Below are 25,821 nucleotides of genomic sequence, written 5' to 3'. Positions count from 1 at the left end.
GCAAAAAAAAGATCCCTGGTGCCTAGTGGTTTCTGCCCCCCTTGGGGGCAGATTGACCTAAAATTGGCCGATCTGCCCCCAAAGCGGACAGAAATGACCTAAATACATTTTGCCCTTCCAGGGGAGCGACCCTTGTCCAAGGGGTCGCTCCCCATCTGTAAAACAAAAAAACAAAAAAATCCCTGGTGCCTAGTGGTTTCTGCCCCCCTTGGGGGCAGATCAGCCGGATCAAAATAGGCTGATCTACCCCCCAGGGGGGGCAGAAATGGCCTAAAATAACCCCCCCCCTCCCCCCAGGGAGCGACCCTTGCCTAAGGGGTTGCTCCCCTTGCGTGAAATTCACGCAAAAAAAAAAACTCCCTGGCATCTAATGGTTTCTGCCCCCCTTGGGGGCAGATTGGCCTCATCAAAATAGGCCAATCTGGCCTAAATATAATTTGCCCCCTAGGGGAGCGACCCTTGCCTAAGGGGTCGCTCCCCACTTAAAAAAAAAAGAAAACATAACAAAAAGAAAAAAAAAAAAGAAATGATCCCTGGTGCCTAGAGGTTTCTGCCCCCTCTGGGGGCAGATCGGCCTAATAATAGGCCGATCTGCCCCCAGGGGGGGCAGAAAAGGCCTTCCCAAAAAAATGCCCCCCCTGGGAGCGACCCTTGCCCAAGGGGTCGCTCCCGTTGCGTAAAATTCGCGAAAAAAAAAAACTCCCTGGTGTCTAATGGTTTCTGCCCTCCTTGGGGGCAGATTGGCCTCATCAAAATAGGCCAATCTGCCCCCAAGGGGGGCAGAAATGGCCTAAATATATATTGCCCCGTAGGGGAGCGACCCTTGCCTAAGGGATCGCTCCCCACCTAAAAAAAAAAGAACATCACAAAAAAAAAAAAAAAAGCTCCCTGGTGCCTAGAGGTTTCTGCCCCCCCTGGGGGCAGATCGGCCTAATAATAGGCCAATCTGCCCCCAGGGGGGGCAGAAAAGGCCTTCCCAAAAAAATGCCCCCCCTGGGAGCGACCCTTGCCCAAGGGGTCGCTCCCTTTTGCCAATTTCATTGAGAAAAAAAAAAATCCCTGGTGTCTAGTGGGGTTTCAAAAGCCGGATTGCAAGCAATCCGGCTTTTGAAACCTGTGAGAGACTTCAAAGGGAAGGAAATACATTTCCTTCCCTTTGAAGCCTCTCGGGGCCTCCCCCACGGGATTGAAAAAGAAATGCAAAAGCATTTCTTTTTCAATCGCGCTGGAAGCTCTGCTTCCAGCGCGATGGGGGAGACCCTGTGACTGATCAGCGCGCGCTCGCGCGCTGACGTCACAGGGGGGGTTGGGGGGGTCGGGTGTGGAAGGGGAAGGGCTTCCCCTTCCATCCCCGACTTTGGGGGGTGGGAGGGAAGCACACAGAGGGAGCGAGAGCGCTCCCTCTGGGCTGTGTGCCGAGGACGTAGTGGTTACGTCCTCGGCACAGCAGCACTGTGCCGCGGGACGTAACCACTATGTCCGCGGCACAGAAGGGGTTAAAAGAAATATAGATATCTAGAGGCACGAAGGCTTGGTGAATACTCCCAATCTTGGGCTGAAATCTGATTAGCTGCCAACACTTCAACCAGGAAGTGTTGGCAGGCATCGTGGGACGCCACTAGGGCAAAAGAAACATTTAAAAAAAAGGTTCAGTGAAAATGACGGTGGGTCCTCAAATCTGATGGAAAAAAAAACAAGCGCAGGCTCCCACGCTTGTTTCAGAAAAAGCACCCGGGTGGGCCAGGTCCCGGGGGGATTATTTAAGAAAAGGAGTGGGGTGCACAAGCCTCCGCTCCTGAGGCTTTTGGAGCCCTGGGGACTACTCCCCTCCCAGGGCTTTATTAAATATGTTTGAAGGGTTGGCTTTGTGCCCCCCTACACCCTGGGGACCACTACCTCCCCGGGGCAAAACAGTTCTTTTCAAGGGAAGAGGCCTGTATGTCCTCCCCTGCAGGCCCAGGGAATGCCATCTCCCTGGGACTGAATATGACATTTATGTGGATGGGCCCACATGTCCTCCCAAGGCTCCAAGGACCACCAGCTCTCCAGGCCTGAAATAATATGATGAAGGGGGTCCATTGCGACCCCGACCATGGGGACCAACACCTCCACACAACAATTATGTTCAATTAAGGGGGGGCCAGATGCCGTTAAAGGCTGGAGGGGGCTACTCATGGAGGCAATAATGGATCTGGGGTCTCCCCTCTATAATTTGCAACATTTTAGAAGAGAAAAGTGGGAGATTTCTAGAAAGAAATCAGGAGAATGTATTTACCCCATTGACTTCTACTGAGGCCTGACCATAGGCACGGGATCCCTAGGGCCCAAAAGGTGCACCTCCTCCCTTTTTATTTAAATGTTGGCCATGAGGGATGGGACTTCCCGGGCCTTAACAGACTCTGGGAGAGGGGCCCTACTCGCCTTCTACTTTGTTTAATGGATTGACACCGGGAGAGGCTCAGAAGGGGGCACTGTACTTCCTCCACTCTGTTAAGACTTCAGCCCTGCGGACTGGGGTACCCCAGGTCCAAGACAGGGTCGGGGAGGGGGCCCCCACTCACATCCCCCTCCCTAAATATTTTACCACAAGAGACCTGGGCCCTTGTCCGCCACAGGGGTCTAATATTTTAAATTAAAAAGAACGCTGGATGCCATTCTCTATTTTTTAGGCAGCATCAAAGATGCTGTGCTCGACCAGCTATAATATATGCTGGTTCTGCCCTTGCAGTATCACACTCAGGGAACCGAAAATATGCCAAAATATATCTGTGAAGTTTATCCTGACTTTGCAGCATAAAGCTTATGAATTTTGGCAGTTTTGGCAAAACCAAGACTTGACCTCTACCGAGACACCAAAATAGCACTATGAGCTGTGGAGGAACCACAAACTCTGCGAAAAAATTAGCATTTATTAAAAAATTGTAGCTGTCATCCCACATGCTCCTCGTGACCTTTACACATATTTTGTTAACTTTTTCAGGATGCTGGAAATCGGTCTCATAATCCTGTAAAGGCCGGAGCAACATTTTTCTCCTCCAATGTTATGGCCAAACAATCTGGGCATTCCATCACCCTGGACCAGTCTTAGGATCCACTGTGCCAAAATGCCTGTCAGGAGAAAAAGCTCCCTCAGCCAATTAAATCTGAATATTTTTTTAATTTTACTGCTGCGTGGATCTGCAATGATGCACTGTGGATATCTCTAAAATGTAAATTCCAAATGCAAAGTCTGAACACTGTTTTTGAGTGTTAATTTCTTATAAACTTCTCAACAGACTTACACCAAGACATACAAAGAGACTTCTTCGAGTAAGGTTTAGCGTTTTTTTGGTAAGCTGTATTTTTTTCATCGAAGGGCATGTTTTGGGACCGTCACTTTTTCTTGACCCCTGATTGATGGAACTGCATGAAAATTGCCATGAAAAAGATAAATATATGTACTTACTTTGGAAAGTTTTGTGTAGATTTGTCAAAACAATTGAAAGTGCAAGGGGACACACAACTCACCAAGACTGGTAAGGCTTTGGGCCCCGTTTCCTTGGGCCCCCTTTCCATGGGGCAAGCTCAATGGCTATGTCCTGGGGAGCCCAACCCTCAGACGCATTAGCAAGATCACAGGCATGGAAGGTATGTCTGCTTCCACTCGTCAAGAGCTTTACAACTACTCTCATAGGGAGGGTGCAGACATGTGTTAATCTGCCTCCCACATCCTCTGGTATGTGCAAATTAGCTTTGCTCAGGGGAAGTAAGGTTCTGCCATCTTGGTTTTAACCCTAAATTTAGTGTTATGCAAACTCTTCTAATCAAATAATTTACAACAGACTTGTGTTAGGAATCCTCCTAAATCGTGACCATAAACTGTATTCAATGTGGTCATATTATCTTATTTTAGGAGCGCATATGGCATTTCTTTTAGTGTTTACTGCTTTGTGCATCTTAAAGAAGACATTTAGGCCCTCATTATAACCCTGGCGGTCGGTGATAAAGCAGCGGTAATACCACCAACAGGCCTGCGGTAACCAAAATGGAATTATGATCACAGCGGAAACCACTCACACAGACAGCCACTTTAACACACCAACCACAACGACGGTAGCAACAAGCACCGCAGCGGTAACCACCAACAGCCAGACGAAAGACAATGTACCGCCCACACTATTATGACACACCTATCTGCCACCTTTTCTGGGACGGTACGGACGACATCAAAAGCACGGCGGAAACAGCACACAGAAGGCAAAGGACTTACCCCTGGAGCCACAAGGAAGAACTACGCCGCCATGGAACCCGAGTTGCAGGTGTTCCCCATGCTCGTCTATCTCCTTCTTCACTATGAACACCAATGCCGGCAAAGACGACCATGGTGAGTACCGCCGCCTAGCACACAGAGGAGTGGGGAGGAAAAAGAGAGTAACACACACACGCAACACGCGACACCCCCACCCCCAACACCATACACACAAGCAGATGCAGCAATAAAAAATATTTACCCCGTATCCCTCAGGAATAATGCAAGGACAAAAGGAATTGATTACAGTGAGTGTAATAATATAAAATTGTAGTAAATTATGCTTCTAAATCAAAACAGTATATAAATATATACAAATGGAGGGACACAGCCCAGTCCACAATGCCACATCACATAGGCCCAGGCCGACTTGACTCCTGCAACAACACGGAGAGAACACCGCAGGGGCATCAAGTCAAAAATACACAAGCACCTCAAGGGGACGGGGAATGGGGGGCACCTCAGCCGGAAGATGGTACAATACCAATGGTCCTGGAGGGGGCTACATGCCCTGTGCAATGTCCTGGGGAGTGCAAGGCCACAGTCTCTCAAGTCGGTGGTCTGTCCACTGCTTGGTCCTGGGGAATGCAAAGCTAAAGTCTCTCTAGTGGGTGGTCTGCCCACTGCTTGGTCCTGGGGAGCTCAAAGCCACAGTCTCTCTAGTGGGTGGTCTGCCCACTGCTTGGTCCTGGGGAGTGCAAAGTCATAGTCTCTCAAGGGGATGGCTTCTCCACTGGTTCTGGAGCGGGCCTTTTGGCCAGTGTGTTTTATCCTGGCAAGGATGGGGTGAGTGGGTGGCTTCTTCCCCTGGTTCTGGAGGGGGCTTTGCGCCCAGTGTGTTTCATCCTGGCAACGATGGGGTGAGTGGATGGCTTCTTCCACTGGTTCTGGATGGGGGCTTTGTTCCCAGTGTGCTTCATCCTGGCAAGGAGGGGGTGAGTGGATGGCTTCTTCCACTGGTTCTGGATGAGGCTTTGTGCGCTGTGATGCAGCACTTGGGGAGTGCAAGGTCACAGTCTCTCACCTGGGTGCCACACCCACAGGATTTGCAGGGTCCAGGATGCACTACAATCCACGTAGGCAGGACTACACACTGTCTGCCAGCGGTGACGGCTGCTCAATGGTGGCAGTGGTAGTGGCGGTGCTGGTGTCGGTGCTGGCAGTGGTGGGGGGAGGCTCCATCCCTTCCCTGGCAGCCTCGGACAGCTGCCCACTGGGGCTGCTGCTGCTGGCAGTGCTGCAGGCAGTGGTGCTGGTGGTGGTGCTGGTGTCGGGAATGCCAGTGGTGGGGGGAGGCTCCAGCCCTTCCCCTGCAGCCTCAGACGGCTGCCCACAGGGGCTGCTGCTGCTGGCAGTGCTGCAGGTAGTGGTGCTGGTGGCGGTGCTGGTGGTGGTGCTGGTGGAGGGAATGCCAGTGGTGGAGGGAGGCTCCAGCCCTTCCCCTGCAGCCTCGAATGGCTGAACCACCATGGTGGTGTTAGGGGCTCCTAATCAGTCTCAGCACCAGGCCTCCTGTCCTTCCTGCCTGCAGGGGCAGGCTCCTTGCCCTTTCCCTTGGCAGCTGGTGTGCCTGCTTGCCTTTCCCCTTGGCAGCTGGTGGTTTCTCCTTGCCTTTCCCCTTGGCAGCTGGTGGTGCCTCCTTGTCTTTCCCTTTGGCAGCTGGTGCAGGCACACTGTCAGTGCTGATGGCTGGTTCCCTGTAGCCTCTTCCTCCTGTAGTAGCTGTCGACACTACTGTGGCCGTGGACTGGGTGGCTGAGGTGCTCGGCTGGGTTCTGACCACCCTGGCCCGACGTGAAGGACGTGGGGGAGGGAAGAGGTCAACGGCGGAGAGGAAAAGCTTCTTAGATATACTGGGATGGGAAGAGGGTGAAGGTTTGGGAGTGAAGGAAGAGGGAGTGGTTGTAGGAGGTGCAGTCTGCTGTGTTTGGGTGCAGGTACATGGGCTGGATGCTGTTATGAGGTGGATGGCTTTTGTGTGTCTGAGTGCTTGTGTTTGTGCACTTTGGGAGGAGGGGGCACAGACACAGTGGGAGAGGACACAGGGAACGTCTGCATGGATGTTGGGGTGGTGACTGCCAGTGAGGGGCGTGTACTGATAGGCGTGATGGTGATAGGTGTAGTGGATGAGGATGTAGTGCATGCAGGGGTGAGTGGAGACACAACTGGGAGGGCGGTGGACAACGAGGAGGAGGGGGACACAGTGGAGGTAGTGGATATTGGTGTGTCTGCTTCTGGATGGTGTTTTTTTGAGTGCCTCTGAGATGATGTGTGGTGCTTGTGTTTGCCCGAGCCACTCCTGTGTGTTGTCTTGGGTGCATACTGGTCTGAATATGTGCTTGGGATAGGTTGGGGCTGAGGGGATTGGGACTGGGTAGAGGAAGTTGGAGGGGGGAGGCTGGAGACAGGGATGATGGCTGCCATCAGGGAGGAGGCCAGAGCCTGGATTGATCGCTGTTGGGCCACCATGCCAGAGTGAATGCCCTCCAGGAATGCATTTTTTTGTTGCAAATGGCCTGCTAGCCCCTGGATGGCATTCACTATTGTTGACTGCCCAACAGAGATGGATCACAGGAGGTCAATAGCCTCCTCACTCAGGGCAGCAGGGCTGATTGGGGCAGGGCCTGAGGTGCCTGGGTGAAGGAGATGCCCACCCTCCTGGGTGAGCAGGCACGGGAAACTCGCTGAGGGGCTGCTGGGAGGGTGGTGATGGTACGGGGGTGGCGGCTGTACCTGTAGTTGGGGTGGTCACAGGTGTCCGCCACCACCAGGGAGCTTCCATCAGAGAAGGTATCACTGTCCAAACTGCCCCCTCCTGTCTCCTCCGTGGTGCTCCCTTCACCCTCCGTCCCACTGGTGCCCTAACCGTCAGTGGATTCGGCCTCATGGGCCATGTGGGATGCAGCTGCCTCCATCGCCGGTGCCTCTGCTTCTCCACTAGATGATGCTAATGCACATAAGGACAGGGAGACAAAACAAAAAGGGGGGGACAAGAGACAAAGGATATACTTGGTCAATGGCTGCCCCAACACCACCATTGGCGTACACAGCACCCTCACACAGGGAACAGGCGTACGCACTGTGCAAGGCACTACTAGTCACAATGCTAGTCACCAGCCCAAGGACAGGAATACCTAACACCAATAGCAGCATACCTGACACCCACAGACCCCTGCCCAGTAGTAGATGACTACTAGCTTTGTAGGAGGTGGTGTTCATCAGTCCCTGCCCAACATGGGACCCACCCTGCAATGTCCGGTCTGGCCTAGGGGCACCCATAGTCCCACATCCCCCAAACGTAGACCACCCCACCACGCGCAAGTAGTAGATTTGTAAACTGTACTCATCCCCTTGTGGCTGCTGTGATGGCCTCAAGTGTCTATCCAGCTCCAGATAGGTCACCACCAGTATGCAGAACATCAGGGGGGTCAGGGTTCGAAGGGACCCCTTCCTCGTTGGGAGGCCATCCCCATCTGGGCCTCCGCCGCCTTCTGTGCCCAGCGTCTCAGGTCCTCCCACCGTTTGAGACAGTGGGTGCTCCGCCTGCCGTAGACCCCCCACGTTCCGCAGGTCCTCGGTGATGGCACACCATATACTCTTTCTGATGGGCACTGACCTGCAGACAAATAAACATAGAAAAAGGTATCAGCCATTCCGTCCAGCCTCTTACACTCATGGCCCACCATGGCCCTCACATCCCCTGACGCACAGACATTGTGCACCATCCATGCAGCACGCTGCCCAGGACCCTTCCACCAACCCCCCCTTACACGGGGCCCTCACACACAGCACTACATTCATTCATGCCCCATGCATTGTGCTCACAGTATACTCACCTGTTGGTCTGGAGGCTCATACAGCATTCAGTACTGGGGTAGGACCCCATCCACCAGCCTCTCCAACTCCACAGCAGTGAAGGCAGGGGCCCTTTCCCCAGTGACTCAACCCATGGTTGGTTCCAGACACAGGTCACGGCAGCACCTCTCCTGTTGAATGTCAGGCAGCAAGTGAGCGAACAGATAGAAAATGGCAGTAACGTCTGTGGGGGTGCATACCGTCACAGCCAGCGTACTTCACCATTGGCCACTGTATCCATAGGGCGAAAGTGACAACCAATGAGGAGTTGCACGGCGGTACTCGACCTCCTCCCGCAACGGCGCACAATGTCAGCGGCATTACCTCATCTCCACATGCCCATCCAGAGGAGGGAGGCCATGGCATCTAACTGCCTCACAGTACACACAGGCACCATTTGGGCCTATCCAAAAACATACTGTTTCTGTCACAACATGCAATGCAGTATACAGTTTACAAATGTGGAATACTGACCAGCTGTCACTCTTTTGCCCCCTAGATTACAACCGCTGCAGATGAATAGGAGATGGAGACACCCCCTGTGTACAGACCCCTGGCGGACTTGGCAACAATGGAGGACAGGCACATTATCCTCACCTACAGATTTGACAGGGCCACAATCACAGAGCTGTGTGCCCAATTGGAGCCTGACCTAATCTCTGCTATCCGTCACCCCACTGGGATCCCCCCTCTTGTGCAAGTCCTATCTTTGCTCCATTTCTTGGCAACTGGTTCTTTCCAAGTGACAGTGGGCTTGGCAGCAGGAATGTCTCAGCCAATGTTTTCAATAGTGCTGACCAGAGTGTTTTCTGCCCTGATTAAACATATGCGCAGCTACATTGTTTTTCCCCAGGTTGAGGATTCGACCACGGTAAAAGCTGACTTCTATGCAATGGGACGTATCCCCAACATTATTGGGGCCATTGATGCTACACATATTGCATTTGTCCATCCCCCGCCGGAGAAATGAACAGGTGTTCAGAAATTGAAAGAGCTTTCATTCGATCAATGTGCAGATAGTGTGCCTGGCGGACAAGTACATCTCCCATGTCAATGCAGAGTATCCTGGATCTGTGCATGATGCCTTTATCCTGAGGAATAGCAGCATCCCATATGTGATGGCTCAACTCCAGAGGCACCGGGTGTGGCTAATACGTGAGCGCATGGTTCCAACCCCGAATATGTTTGTGTTTGTGTTTGGGTATGGTGTTGGCCCTAAGGGTTAGTGTTTGGCTAACAGGTATCCATCGAAATTTGCAGGTGACTGGTTACCTCAACCTCTCATGGCTACTGAACCCAGTGAGGAATCCCAGGACAAGGGCAGACGAACATTACAATGAGGCACCTGGGCTAACAAGAATAATCATAGAAAGGAGATTCGGCCTCCATCTAACTGGTGGATCCCTGCACTACTCACCCAAGAAGGTCTGCCAGATCATTGTGGCATGCTGTAGGTTGCATAATCTTGCTGTGAGACGCCAGGTGCCTTTTCTGCAGGAGGATGAGGCTGTACTTACTATACACTTTGGCATCTCTATTTTCAGATATCCGTGCCCCACTCTGGCTCCTGGTGTGTTGACTCCTGCCAACTACAGGTCATACCTATGTATACTTAACTGTACAGTTGAATTGCAATGTTTACAGCTTGTTAAACAAATACATATTTCAATCAATTGACAGACTCCATACTTGTATTTGTTCCAAGGGTGTTTATTTAGGTGCTAATTATTGGAGGGGGTATTGCAATGGGCTGGGTTGCTGATGGAGGAAAGTCCAGGGTAGAGTCCAGTCTATTTGTATCACAGGTGCAAGGTCCAAGGGGGCATAGGAAGTGGAGCAATGGCAGTTCAAGATGGACAGGGTGACTGTTTGGGACACAATGGTGACAATCAGGAGAGTCTTATTTCCTGGCGGGGGTCTTGGCAATGTTCTCTGGCTTCTGCCTGGATCACTGGGACCGTTTGCGGGGTGGTTCTCCTTCTGCAGGGGAAGGGGTGCTGGTGGCCTGTTGTTCCTGTGGCAGGCCCTCCTGTCTACTAGTGGCAGCGGAGGTAGAAGGCTGTTCATCGTTTTGGCCAGTGTCAGTGGCCCGCTGGTGTGCCACTGCCTCCCTCATGGTGTGGCCATGTCTGCCAGCACCCCTGCAATGGTGACCAGGGTGGTGTGGATGTCCCTCAGGTCCTCCCTGATCCCCAGGTACTGTCCCTCCTGCAGCCGCTGAGTCTCCTGCATCTTGTCCAGTATCTGGCCCATCGTCTCCTGGGAATGGTTGTATGCTCCCAAGATGTTGGTGAGTGCCTTCTGGGGTGTTGGTTCCCTGGGCCTATCCTCACCCTGTCTCACAGCAGTCCTCCCAGCTTCCCTGTTGTCCTGTGCCTCTGTCCCCTAAACTGTGTGACCACTGCCACTGACCTCAGGTCCCTGATCATCCTGTCCTTGTGGGGTGGCCTGGGGTCCTTGTAGTGGTGGACACACTGCAGATTGATGGGTCCTAGGGAAAGTGGTATGGGCCCGCTTGGTGAGTGCTTTGATGGTGTTTCCTGAGGGGGAGGCTCTGTGGTGGTGTGTAACTGTGCCTGGGTAACTGACTGTCCGGAGGTCCCTGATGGGCCAGGTTGATCATCCAGATCCAGGCGTCCAGAGCTGCTGTCATCACTGTGGGCCTCTTCTGGGGGGGCTGGATGTTGCTGGCACCTCCTCTCCAGTGACATTGGATGGGGGACCTGTGGGGTGTAAATGCAGTGTTATTGTTTCTGTGTTTGCCGTCTTGTGCATGGTTGTGTTGCCCTCTATGGTTATTATTTCCTGGCAGCTTAGCCTTGTGTGAGTAGTGATTTGGTGGGCTAGGTGATTGTCTCAAGTGTGCATGCTTTAGTGATGTGTGTCCATGCAGATCTGTGATGGGAGTCCATGCATTGGTGTTACTTGCAGGGTTTGGCATTAGGATGAGTGGGTTGTGATGGTGGGATGTATGTGAGGTGGTAGGGTGATGGGAGCGAGGGCAGGGGTGGGGGTATGTGATGGCATGCAGTTAAGGGGGTGATAGTAATAGAGAGTTGACTTACCAGAGTCCAGTCTTCCTGCTACTCCTGCCAGGCCCTCAGGATGCATGATTGCCAAGACTTGCTCCTCCCATGTTGTTAGTTGTGGGGGAGAAGGTGGAGGGGCCAGTCCTCTGTACTGCTATCTGGTGTCTTGCTGCCATTGAATGCTCCTTCCCCCGTAGGTCATTCCACCTCTTCCTGATGTCATCCCTTGTTCTTGGGTGCTGTCCCACGGTATTGACCCTGTCCACGATCTTCCGCCATAGCTCCACCTTCCTAGCAATGGATGTCTGCTGCACCTGTGATACGAATAGCTGTGGCTCTACCCAGATGATTTCCTCCACCATGACCCTTAGCTCCTCCTCTGAAAACCTGGGGTGTCTTTGTGGTGCCATGGGTGTAGTGTATGTGGTGTGTGTGAGGGTGTATGGGGTGATGTGTTGGGGTGTGTGCTGTAAGGTCCGTGGATGGTATATGGGTGATGGTGTTTTGTGGGCTTTGGTCCTGTGGTTGGGTTTGTTCTGTCTCTCTCAGTTGGCAATATTTTTTCATTGTAAGTGGTTGTGGGTATTTTGGATGTGTGTTTTATATTGGTGTGGCTGTGTGGGTGTGGTGTGTGTATGTGTGTCAGGTGTGTGTAGTTTGAATTGTCCAGTGTGGTGTAGTTTTGTATGTTCGTGTGTATTTTAAGCGCAGCGGTTTGTACTGCCAATCGTTTACCGTGGTTGAATGTCCACCGCAGTGATTCATGGGTCATAATGCTGTGGGCATCGTTCGGTTGGCGTAACAGTGTGGGTTTTGGTACCGCCAATTTATCACTGACCTTTGGGCTGGCGGACTTGTGTGTGTGTGTCTGTATAGTGACGGATTAGTATGTGTGTGTCATAATATGGGTAGCTGTAATCTGCCGTGGCCCCGGTATGTTGGCGGCGGTCAGCATGGCGGTGAGTGGGACTTACTGCCAATGTCATAATGAGGGCCTTAGTTTCTATTTTTATCAATAAAAATGTGTTGTTTCTTTTCATTATCTCTATTTGATAAGGAGCTGGCACCAGGTTTATATCGACAACTTCCTCGATGAGTGCAAAGCACACAGATAATACATGGTCATACCTGGTTAAGTCAACGCTTTTAACTCTTCTGATCTTTTTAGTATCCATAATTAAAAAACAGAAATAGAGAACTATGATTAGGGTTGAAAATAGATGATAGGGCCCTAAAGTCATCAGTTTTGGAGGCTAGAAAATCTGTTACAGGTAGAATTTAGGGTAATAACACTAAGGCAGGTTCAGGCAGACTTAAAAGAAAATATGGCCCTAAGGCCAGAGTTGGACTTTGAAAGCAAAGAAATAGGCAAACAGTGGAGAAGAGAGACAGTGATGAACAGGTCGGATGCGGACACTGCTTGATGTTGGGTCCAGACATAGACAACTGAAGGTCCTATTACTGCTATTTTAAGCCCTGAGATTCTAAGGTCTGAGCTGCAGAAAAGAGACTAAGAAGCAACCTCATTGCAAGATGTGAATTGTAAAAAGATGTCTCATTGACAGTGGTTCAAATGAACACTGAAGTCAGGATGAATCCATGATAATGTCATAGTAGAATAACTGATCAATAGACATGTGAATGTTGCTGACTACATATTTATGTAGACAGATACATTGAAGGCTTAATACAAACAATATTTTTTAAAATAGGCTGGAGAAAAGTGCCAGTGTCAGTGGGTAGAAATGGGGCAATGGTGCATACTTTAGCAAAGGTAGGGCTGGAAAAAGAAAATAACAAGAACCAAGATGCACTTATATACACTATTAGGATCAGTGGTCCAGGGACCCAGGTGAAACAGGGAATTGTCAAACAAGATTGTGTACTGAGATGTTATCCGCCAAAGTAAGTACCCAAGGCTTGGAGTAATATGAGGGTGACGATAAAAGCCCTTGAGTGGTCCAAACAAAGCCAAGCATATTAATTGGGACCAGATTAGGGAGTTCACAGACATGCAGGCAGAACTCTTCCCACAATGGTGAAACTCCTCCAAGACTAATAACTTCTTGCAGTCAAGTCATGGCCAAACCTTCAACCTCGCTCACGCGGTTTTCCTGAAGGAATGCTACCTGGATCTATGGACTTGTGGGAAAAAGAATATAAAATCAAAATTTAAACTGAACACTTTTTAAAAACAAAGTAAGGCACAGGGCCCTAATGTAGATTAAGAACACTAGGGGGTATTTTTGAAAAGTGGCACCTCATGTCATGATGCACCACTTTTCTTGCGCCACATTGCGCCACCTAATGCCACCATGTGTGTGCCGTATTTATGATACTGCATACCATGGCACACGTTGGGAACTAGCATTAAAAACGTTGATGCTAGTTTGTCACTTTGCAGGACTACTGCCAAAAGTGTTGCAGCTAATCCTGCAAAGTGAAAGAAGGCCAATTGAAAACAATAGGAGCATCATTTTAACGCTAGCTTTTGGCCGGCGTTAAAAATTACATAAAAAATGGTGCTGCGCCATTTTTCTGGGCCACCTAAAGCCAAAATGACTCCCATCGTATATATTAAGCCTAGCACAAAGATCTACAAAGTGGCAGAATGCATTTTGAATATGACGCAGCATTTTTGCCAACTTAACCGCTTCTGTGCCGTGGATGTAATGGTTACGTCCTGCGGCACAGTGCTCGTGTGCCCAGGGCACAACCATTACGTCCTGAGGCACTGAAGCCGCAGGACGTGATGCTTCCCTCCCACCCCCCAAAGGCAGGGATGGAAGGGGAAGACCTTCCCCTTCCACCCCTTCCACCCTCACCCCCGTGATGTCAGCGCACAATCGCACGCTGACCTCACAGAGGCCCCCTCCCATGCGATCAGAAGAGAAATGCTTTTGCATTTCTCTTCCGATCATGTGATGGGGGCCCTGAGAGGCTTCAAAGGGAAGGAAAAGAATTTCCTTCTCTTTGAAGTCTCTCAGAGCATTTTAGCAGCGGGATCGTGAAGCGATCCGGCTGCTAAAATGCCCACTAGACACCAGGGATTATTTTCATTTAGGGAAATTGGCATAAGGGGAACGACCCCTTGGGCAAGGGTCGCTCCCCAGGGGGGCGTTTTTTTTCAAGGCCTTTTCTGCCCCCTCTAGGCGCCAGGGATCATTTTTTTTTTGTTTTGTTGTTTTTTTTGTTTGTTTTTTAGAAGTGGTGAGCGACCCCTTAGGCAAGGGTCACTCCCCTAGGGGGCAAATTATATTTAGGCCATTTCTGCCTCCTTGGTGGCAGATTGGCCTATTTTCATAGAAACCACTAGACTCCAGGGAGGTTTTTTTCTAACGCGAATTTCACGCAAGTGGAGCGACCCCTTAGGCGAGGGTCAATCCCCTGGGGGGCAAACTTATTTTAGGCCATTTCTGCCGCCCTGGGGGGCAGATCAGCCTATTTTAATTAGGCCGATCTGCCCCCAAGGGGGGCAGAAACCACTAGGCACCAGGGTTTTTTTTTTGTTTGATTTACAGACGGGGAGCGACCCCTTAGGCAAAGGTTGCTCCCCTATGGGGGGGGGCAAATTGTATTTAGGCCTTTTCTGCACCCTTTTGGGGGCAGATCGGCCGATTTTTGCTACGCCAATATGCCCCCAAGGGTCGCAGAAACCACCGGACACCAGGGATCTTTAATTTGTTTGCGTCAATTTCACACAAGGTGAGCGACCCTTTAGGCAAGGTTCGTTCCCCTGGGGGGCAAATTGTATTTAGGCCATTTCTGCCCCCTTTGGGGGCAGATCGGCCGATTTTTGCTATACCAATTTGCCCCCATGGGGGGCAGAAACCACCAGACACCAGGTATCTTTATTTTTTTGTGTCAATTTCACACAAGGGGAGCGACCCCTTAGGCAAGGGTCGTTCCCCTGGGGGGCAAATTTATTTTAGGCCATTACTGCCCCCCTTGGGGGTAGATCGGCCTATTTTTATTAGGCCGATCTGCCCCCAAGGGGGGCAGAAACCACTAGGAACCGGGGATTTTTTTTTGTGCCAATTTCATGCAAGGGGAGCGACTCCTTAGCAAGGGTCACTCCCCTAGGGGGGCAAATTTATTTTAGGCCATTCTCCTCCCCTTGGGGGCAGATTGGCCTATTTCTATTAGGCCGATCTGCCCCCGTGGGGGGCACAAACCACTTAGGCTCCAGGGATTGGTGTGTGTGTGTGTTTTGTTTGGGGAGGCAGCCCCTTGGGCAAGGGTCGCTCCCCATGGGGGTACATTACTGTTGGCCATATCTGCCCCCTTGGGGGCAGATTGGCTTATTTTTGGAAGGCCCATCTGCCCCCAAGGGGGGCAGAAAGCCCACCAGAGACCAGGGAAGATTTATTTTCTTTAAAAAAATGGGGAAAAAGTTGTTCTGCCGACCAATGGGCAGATGAGGCAATTACCCCCGATCCACACCCTGGGGGGGCAGAAAGTCTACTAGATGCCACTGAATAAAAAAAATATATATATAGTGGGGTGGTGGTTACCAACTAGTATGGGCCTGGTTATGCCCCCACCCCAACTGAAGGCGGTAACAGTCGTTCAGCTCTCCCCTGCACACTAAAACATCTTATCCCACAGCAAGCAAGAGCACATTTGATTATTTTGGGTTTTCGTTTTACATTTGGGCCATGAGAGCTTGGCTAACTCTCAATCATCCCACTTGGAACGTTGAGGGCTGCACTTTATGGACTTTGGGACGTTGCCATGTAGAAAAATTCACAAGACCTAGACACATCTGAAAACTAAACATCTAGGTGATTCCAGGGTGGTGTGCTTCACAGGCACCCGCACCATTTTCTCACCCACAATGCCCTGCAAACCTCCAACTTTGCTGGAAACCACACATTTTTCCCACATTTTTGTGATGGAACCTTCCGGAATCTGTAGAAATCCACAAAATTCCTACCACTCAGCATTGCCTCATCTATTCTGATAAAAATTCTGCTGCACTTGGCAGCTTAAAAATTATTTTTTTTCAAACTGCCCTTTTGTACCCGCTTTGGTTCCCCCTCAATTTCAACATGTTTTTGCCTCTTCCCTCTCACAAGCACTTGGCCCACCTACACAAGTGAGGTACCATTGTTATCGGGAGACTTGGGGGAACGCTGGGTGGAAGGCAATTTGTGGCTCCTCTCAGATTCCAGAACTTTCTGTCACCGAAATGTGAGGAAAAAGTGCATTTTTGGCCATATTTTGAGGTTTGCAAAGGATTCTGGGTAACAGAACCTGGTGAGAGCCCCACAAATCACCCCATCTTGGATTCCCCTAGGTGTCTAGTTTTAAAAAATGCACAGATTTGGTAGGTTTCCCTAGGTGCCGGCTGAGCTAGAGGCCAAAATCCACAGCTAGGCACTTTGCAAAAAACAGGTCTGTTTTCTTTGGGAAAATGTGATGTGTCCATGTTGTGTTTTGGGGGCATGTCCTGTCATGGGCGCTAGGCCTAACCACATAAGTGAGGTATCATTTTTATCGGGAGACTTTGGGGAACGCTGGGTGGAAGGAAATATGTGGCACCTCCCAGATTCCAGAACTTTCTGTCACCGAAATGTGAGGAAAAAGTATTTTCTTGGCCAAATTTTGAGGTTTGCAAAGGATTCTGGGTAACAGAACCTGGTGAGAGCCCCACAAGTCACCCCATATTGGATTCACCTAGGTGTCTAGTTTAAAAAAATGCACAGGTTTGGTAGGTTTCCCTAGGTGCTGGCTGAGCTAGAGCCAAATTCTACAGCTAGGCACTTTGCAAGAAACACAAGAAATTTCAATGTAAAAATGTGATGTGTCCATGTTGCATTTCCTGTCACAATCATTAGGCCTACCAACGCAAGTGAGGTACCATTTTTATCGGGAGACTTGGGGGAACACAGAATAGCAAAACAAGTGTTATTGCCCCTTGTCTTTCTCTACATTTTTTCCTTCCAAATGTAAGACAGTGTGTAAAAAAGACATCTATTTGAGAAATGCCCTGTAATTCACATGCTAGTATGGGCACCCTGGAGTTCAGAGATGTGTAAATAACCACTGCTTCTCAACACCTTATCTTGTGCCCATTTTGGAAACACAAAGGTTTTCTTGATACCTATTTCTCACTTTTTATATTTCACCAAATTAATTGCTGTGTACCTGGTATACAACAAAAACCTGTTGCAAGGTGCAGCTCCTTTATTGGCTCTGGGTACCTAGACTTCTTGATGAACCTACAAGCCCTATATATCACCGCAACCAGAAGAGTCCAGCAGACGTAACAGTATATTGATTTTGAACATATGACATTGCAGGAAAAAGTTACAGAGTAAAACGTGGAGAATAATTGCATTTTTTTTTCACCTCAATTTCATTTTTTTTTATTTATTTCAGCTGTTATTTTCTGTAGGAAACCCTTGTAGGATCTACACAAACGACCCCTTGCTGAATTCAGAATTCTGTCTAAGTTTCAGAACTGTTTAGCTTTCTGGTATCCAGTATTGGTTTCACACCTATTTCTGTCACTAACTGGACGGAGGCTGAAAGCACAACAAAAATAAAAATGGGGTATGTCCCAGTAAAATGACAAAATTGTGTTGAAAAATTGGGTTTTCTGATTCAAGTCTGCCTGTTCCTGAAAGCTGGGAAGATGGTAATGTTAGCACCACAAACCCTTTATTGATGCTATTCTCAGGGAAAAACCACAAGCCTTCTTCTGCAGCCCTTTTTTCCTATTTAAAAAAAAAAACGTAATTTTCGCTGTATTTTGGCTAATTTCTTGGTCTCCTTCAGGGGAACCCACAAAGTCTGGGTACCTCTAGAATTCCTAGGATGTTTGAAAAAAAGGAAGCAAGTTTGGCATGGGTAGCTTATGCGGAAAAAAGTTATGAGGGCCTAAGCGTGAACTGCCCCAAATAGCCAAAAAAAGGCTTGGCACAGGAGGGGAAAAGGAGTGGCAGCGAAGGAGCTAAGACCACATTACCATAAAAAAATACACTAATGTGGTGCAAGGTGGAGCTAGGGTCTTCTAAAATCTGGCCCATTGTGTTCTTCCAGGATGTCCAAGATGACACTTGGGAGAAAGAAAAAGGCATGTAAATTGTTTACATTTGCATTCTGAAGGTGTAACAGGCATGGAAATATTATATGAGACATTGCAAAGAACTTTGAGATAGTAAAAAACTATTGAGTAATATTTAAGTGCAACTTGAAAGAACTACTTAATAGGGATACCGAAAACATAGGGTGGTGTGACGGGGTCATGATGAAATGTTTCTGGGAAAAGGGTTCTGTACAGGGTTAAAGCAGGACAGATTCAGGTAAGTCTCAGATCGTTTTATTATTTATTTATTATTAATCCTTATCTCTTGTTTCTCACAGTGTACAGTTACTGTATCTGGTGTGTGTTTCACACCATCTTTTGTTTATTCTTCTTTTTGTTTCTTTATTATCCTTTTCTTTCCTTCAGGAGTCGGACCACGGGTCCTTTGGTGCTTCCTTATGCCAGGACTCCTCAGAGAAAAAAAGAATACAGGGACTCGGGTAAGTCTTTTGTTGAGGGATTATTTGTGTCTAACGGGGAGTGGGGAGTGAGGGAACTTAAAGAGGATCATGCCACCATCACTGCCCCAGGTTCTGGTATGGAGCAGGGCCAAACTGGACTTAGTAATACAGCAATGCAATAATAATACAATAAATTTATATAGCACACAGCAGCGTGTGAGTAAGCATCCTTGTACTAGTGACAGTGAGTACAGAGTCTTCCTCTATCCCGTCCCACTCCCCCTCTCCCCCTACCATCCATAATGCCCACAAATGGGACCGCGTACCTTGGATAATCACATTCCTCTAGGAATGTGGTGGGACATCTGGGCTTTTGGGTGGGCTCCGGGCGTGCAGGCTCCAATGACTTTACCTGTCCATGTTTCTCCTCTTCCTGTTTTTCATTGGGCCTCCTCAGGTTGCTCACAGCCATTTTGATGGGAGTCCTCACCTCCTCCTCCGGTCATGTCTTCTTCTCTCTCTGCTTCTCCAATGACCTTCCTGAGCCACTTGCTCCTCCCGGAAGCAGCAGCTCTGCTGCTGGGATGCATGGTCCGAGGAGTAATGTGAGCACCACATATCTTCTCCTTCATGCCCCCAGGGCACTCTTTGTGAAGGACTTCCATCACTGTGGCATCTACTTCCTTGCTTCCTGGATCTTCCCTGCTACAGATGGCAAAGACTAAAACATTTTGGTCCATAGTTATACTTTTTTAGCGCCATGTGTGCGTCATTTTTTGACGCAAAAGCGGCACAAACTTGCAAAATACAAATCTATTTTGTAAGTTTGTGCCACTTGTGCGTCAAAAAATGAGGCACAAGCGGCGCTAAAATAGTATAAATATGAGCCTTGGGTTTTTATGCTAAAACTTTGAATAAGTTTAATATTAGGATCAAAACAATGGGACAATGACTGAGTAAACTGATTTAACCTAACTCCGCTAACTGTTTATACAAGGTCCATGAGGAAGAGCAGACAATTCCAGAAAGACAATGCATGTGAATTTGTAACTTGAAATTTCACCTAGTCTTGTCCCAGCCATTACACTCCTTAGATAACAGACCAATCCACAACATTCTACATGACTAGGAACAGGTAATGAGGGAGTATTAATATGTACAAAAAGTACAAGAATGTACAAGAAGTGGGAAGAAGAATATGCATGTGATTAGAAAGACCAAAAAACATAATACTTTCTAGAGAACAGTAACCATTTGTTATTTCCACAGTTACCTTCAAAAAGATCAGGACTGAAAACATCTTCCTTCTGATGGACGAATCAACTCAGTACGGGTCACGCTTTTCATATTTTGTCTCTCCTTCTCCAACCCACCTTCACCTGTTTACCTGGCACACACCTCTGTGTTTACTTCAGGAGGCAAGTTTAGGGAAATAGAGGAGGGGAGCCCTCGCAACAGAGTAGATGTTGCTCAACTCAGGAGGAAAAGCACAAGGATTGTGCTTTTAGTTCTGACAAGATGCAATCATTGCCTATTCCTAAACTATGACTTTGCTTATTACAGGACAGCTTGAATCAATGCACCATGCATGAGGGCAAACCTTAGTGGTAAGCTGGGGCTCCCCATGGAACTTCTCTAAGCCTGCCAGGCTAATGTCTGCTTGATAAACATAAGTGAGCATAAAACATGAATGCTTGGTAATAAGTTCAGGAGTGAATGGAACATGCAGGCCTCCATTTCCAATCTCCCACCTAACCCTGTCAGCTAATGGTTTAAACTTTCAAGAGCTGCAAAACCAGTCATGTGTCCATATAAGGGTCTAGGGTCATTTGAGGGCTAGTGATGGTCAGAATGGGGTAGGTAGTGAGGAGCACTCCAGTCCAGGGGATGCAATCCACAAACATCTTTTTGTCTTCCCAAACACTCGTTTTGGGCTTCAGCACCTGAATTTCGCATGCCATCATCCAATGAACACACTGTACCATATAACATTCATAGTAATCCAGTTAATCCGAAGGCCTTGGCCTGCAAATTCTCTGTTGATTTGTGTTTTCCAAAAGAAGGGAACTCAATATATAACACAGCAAAAGGCCATAGCAGAAGGCTGGATACTTAACAGTGGCAAGAAAAGCAACAGTGGCACCGGGAGTGGTAAATGTTGCTGGAAATGGGTTGGGCAATGCCCACTCCCTTGTGGACATTGGGGGAAACTATTTTTACTATACTTTACTGCTTTAAATGTATTGAAGGTATTTCGGCATCCTGAGTTGTGATCCATGCTTGGAAGGGTGTGAGCAAGAGCAGGCAAAAATCATGTGGCAGAATAGTGGTTAAAGAAATCTGAATGTAGTGTGTTCTTCCAGACTTGGGTGAAAAGGCAATCTTGAGAAATGTGCCAAGACTTTACTGAGTTTAGTTGCATGGTATCCAAATGACTTTTTATTAGTTCTTTCACATCTGAAATTTCACTTGGTGGAGTAGAGACTTTGAGTAGGTCTCTGAGATTCAGGTGTTGTATGTTTGTTAGCAACCCATTTCAGTTTTGAAGTTGTAAAATCTTTGTAAATGATCCAGTAATTTTCTATGTACACTGTGATATTTGTGGAGATGAATGGGAGGGTATTTAAAATTCTGTTGAATTTCAGGGCTCTTGAGCTGGTAAGGATCACGGAAAAAGTATTTGTCACATGTTAGAGGGTGAGCTATGCTCATGAAAAGTGTGTATAGAAAAACATGTCTAAAATGGTTAACACTAAATACATGTACAAAACATTTCCAGACCTCACATACTGCATAAAAGTAACATGGTAATCTCAGAAGTGGGCCCTCGGACACCTGCAAATTTAATGTTATAGGTCCTCACTACGAAAGGATTGGTGAACAGTGTGATACTTGTTGGACCTGGTGAGTCCAAAGGGGTCAGAATTCTTCAGATGCTATAAATGGCACCTCATACAAGATTTACACCAAGAATGAGCTGTTAGCACAGCAACATCCACATAATCAGATCAACCATCATGGCCCCACGGATGTGATCTGTACGAATTCCAGTGCATTTGCCATGAACAACAAGGTATTGGGCTTCTAATTCACCACAAATGTTATTTCTCCAAGGTCCGATGAAGTCACGACTAATGGGACTCCAGAATCACGTGACTTACCCCCCCCACCGAGGGCAGAGAATGGAGTCTGTTTAGAGACGTCCTCGACGACTGGCCTATAGCCGTGAGGCCTTGAGGAGGAGCAGGGAGAACCCAGCCTTGCAGCCCACAAGAGGAGAAGCCCCCTTCTGCTCCAGAGGCTTGGAAAGATCATTTATCTGCCAACTAGTTCGACACAAGTTTGGACTGTGCTTCCCCACCTTTTCAGAGTGCAGAAGCCATGAGGGATGCTCTCCGTGGTGTGGGTCATTGCAGGATGGGCCTCGTGATGCCAGCAAGATTCTGGGACTTGAAAGCATCCCTCTCGCTCTACCTGCAACCAAACAAGAAGAATTTTAATTGGTGCTGATTGGTATGAACCTGAAAGCTGCGATCATGCAAAGATGATTTTATTCTGTATGCCCATGCCTTCTAATCTTTTCAATAGTGTACTATGATGCACCTTATCAAACGCTGCACTGAGATCTAAAAGAATAAGTGCAGCAGCTCCATCATTGCCCAACTGGTATTGCAAAAAGTCTGTGACGCGGACCAGTGCTGAATCAGTGCTGTGATTTGAATGGAAGCTGGATTGTGAGGGATGAAGAAGACTATCCAGTTCTGTAAGTTCAATAAGCTGTTGATTCACATATTTCTCTAACACCTTAGAGAAGGTAGGTATCAAAGAGATAGGCCTATAATTGAACCACATGAGAGGGCCCAGGTTAGATTTTTTCAATAGAGGAATAACTAGAGGAGTAACTAGAGGTGTCTTCCAAATTTTACTCTTTTAGGAGCTTTGCTGAATGGGACATCAAACTCATGGAGATTTTCACCTTACCTGGAAACCTCAGCTGAACAGTACACCCTCAGAAAGCAATCACAGGAAGCTTTACAAAAATGCTTAAACTCACGTTTCACTCACTTGACCTGATTGATGCTTGGTGCACACTCCACCTGAAAACTCAGGGTCACATATTTTTTCCAACAGCATATAATCACAACTGGATCATACATTTATTAGCCAATCACTAGAACAAAGTACTTTAGCTGCTGATTTCATCTAATCATTATATCATACCATGTCCCAGTATACCTCACATTGGAATGGGGAGTTCTCAACCTAGAGCTACGCCATTGGTTCTTCGAGGTGAGCTACGCAAAACTTTCAGATCCTTTTCCAAAGAGAATAAACATCACAATACTCGCAAGGCAACAACCTGGGATGCCTTCAAAGCAGTAAATAGGGATAAATGCATGTCCCTGTTGTCTACACCTGATAAACAAAAACCCAAAGACAGATTGACATTGGAAGTGGGGCTTTGCCTTGCTGAACATGCCCATAAAGATACTACCACTCTGGCCCTCCAAAGAAAAATTACAGCTCTAGGAGGAAAGTTGGGAGCAATTTATACCAACAGGGCAGACTTAACCTTTTTATTTCTCAAGCGCTTGACATTTGACAAAGGCGCTCACTTGGCACTCCAACTATGACTGAAACATGAAAAAGACTATGTTAGTCTTATTTGCAAAGATGGGGGAGACAGTCACATCCGAACGCTACAAAGCACATGCCTTAATTTTTGTAAAGTCCCGTACAGTTCTGAACTCCCAGATGTAGAGGCTCAAATAGATTACCTAATAGCGGTGAATTTACCCCAGGTATGTGCAGGTCAAAACAAGGCTTTAGGGAGCCCAATTGAGGAGGAAGAGGTTGGAGAGGCCATTTCCTCTCTTAAGCTACACAAATCCCTAGGGTCCGACAGGTTTACAGCACACTTTTATAGAACCTTTATTGCTGGCTTAGACCCATACCTTATTCTTCTATTTAATCATATGGCCACAATTAAATAAGTTGCCCCCACCGTGAATAAGGCACTCATTTTGATTATTCTTAAGCTTGGTAAGGACCCCCAATCGTGTGCCTTCTAGAGGCCCATTGCCTTGCTCAATTTAGATGCCAAGCTCTACATTAAAATACTACCTACCCAGCTGGAGGGTGTTCTTCCTGATCTCATCCACCCAGATCAATTAGGTTTCATTCAAGGGAGACAGACTCACAACAATCTCAGGAGGGTGGTCCAGCTGGTCAAGAAGGCAAGAAAAAACTGATTTCTTTCAATCTGGTAACACTTAATGCTGAGAAGGCCTTTGACCAGGTGGACAGGTCATTCCTTTCCACACCCTTCATAAATACTGTATGGTCTTAATGAACACTTCATTAACATGGTACAAGCAAGCTTTGTGCACTCCGTGTCGCATGTAGTGGTCAACGGAGTGGGGTCTGATTATTTTTCATTGCAATGCAGTACACCCCATGGGTGGGGACTCTCCCCACTTTTATTTGCTATCAGCATAGCACCCTTGGTAGCAAAGATATGAGCTACACTGGAGATTCAGTGCATCTTCTTCGGCTCGTATGATCTCAAAATATCATTCATTGAGAATGATGTACAACTCTCTCTTATCTCCCCCATTACACCACTGGAGGCTTTACAATGTGAGTTGACATGTTACAAGACTATGGCGGTAATTATGAACATGGTGGGAAAGACCGCCGACCGCCGTGTCGGCGGTGAACAGAATCCCGCCGGTGGCGGTGAATGGAAATCGTCCATATAATGATTGAAAAACCCAACCCCGCCAAAAAATCCCAGACCACCACTCCCCGCCAGGACACTGTCGGCAGGAATCCTGGCCCAACCCACCCCACCTCCGACAAGCACACCCACATCCCACCTTCCAAATAATGATGCACAAATCACCTCGGCGGACAGTGGTGTCCGGACGACCATTGGCGGCTGCGACGGCCACGGGCGGCAAGTGGGCCCAACAGCAAGAAGTGCACACATTGGCTAGGCTTATCACCCACCCACCTGACACATATCCTGAACACCATAAAACACCCCCATACACACCCCACAATCCCTTGCAACGAATCCAGGACCAGAAGACGGAGAACACCAGAGCCAGACAGTGAACGGCAGCATACAGGACACGCATATCGACCCACACAGGAGCACCCATACCCTGTCCCCAGTCCCGACGCCATCCACCACCCTCAACATGTCCCCAAAAAAAATCCACGCTTCACCGAAAAGGAACTAAGGACCATGGTGGAGGAGATCCTGAAGGTGGAGCCAAAAATCTTCGGGTACGAGGTGCAGCACACACCCATTGCAAGGAAATTGGAGCTGTGGCAGACCATTGTCAACAGGGTGAATGCGGTGGGACACCATCCACGCACCAGGGACGACATCCACAAGTGGTGGAACAACCTGCAGGGGAAGGTCAGGGCCATGGCATCCAGGCACCACATCACAGTGCAGAAGACTGGGCGAGGACCGCCACCAACACCACCCGACTACACCAACTGGGAGGAGAAGGTACTCGTCCTCCTGCACCCAGAGTGACTCACTGGACTCACTGGAGGAATGGACTCAGGTGAGTCATCTACAATTACCCCATATACAACACATCTACAATGCATGCCCCACCCCACCCCACACACACCCACCAGGACCAACACCCCACCCAGGCATCAGCCACCACATACACCACCCTGCATTACCCACACCTCACTACCAGGCCCACATCACTCCCGCTGTGCACAGCCACCCACCCCTGCATGTACCCACAATGGAATAATACCCCCCACCATAATGTAAGCCCACCACTGCCACTAAATGCAATGTCCACCTCACAAAGGCACCATGGAAGGCCACTGAAAGTCACACCAGCACAAAATTGCACAGTTCTGTACACCTCAAACCCTCAGGCATATGTAACAGACATATCTATGTCCCCCAACAGGCACCACCACCCATGCAAACCTAATGGAGGGGACAAGGAGTGCCACAGCACACCAGGGAGACAGAGGCACCTCACAGGTCACTGGTGAAGGATCCCTGGACACTGATAAGCAGGCAGGCCCCTCACACAGCCATGGATGCTCACCATGCAGCAGCCCCACCCAGGAAACCACTGTCACCCCTAACACCCAGTCAAGACCAGC

This window comes from Pleurodeles waltl, chromosome 2_1, assembly GCF_031143425.1.
Source record: "Pleurodeles waltl isolate 20211129_DDA chromosome 2_1, aPleWal1.hap1.20221129, whole genome shotgun sequence".
In the NCBI taxonomy this organism is placed as follows: Eukaryota; Metazoa; Chordata; class Amphibia; order Caudata; family Salamandridae; genus Pleurodeles; species Pleurodeles waltl.
This window is presented reverse-complemented; position numbering follows the sequence as displayed.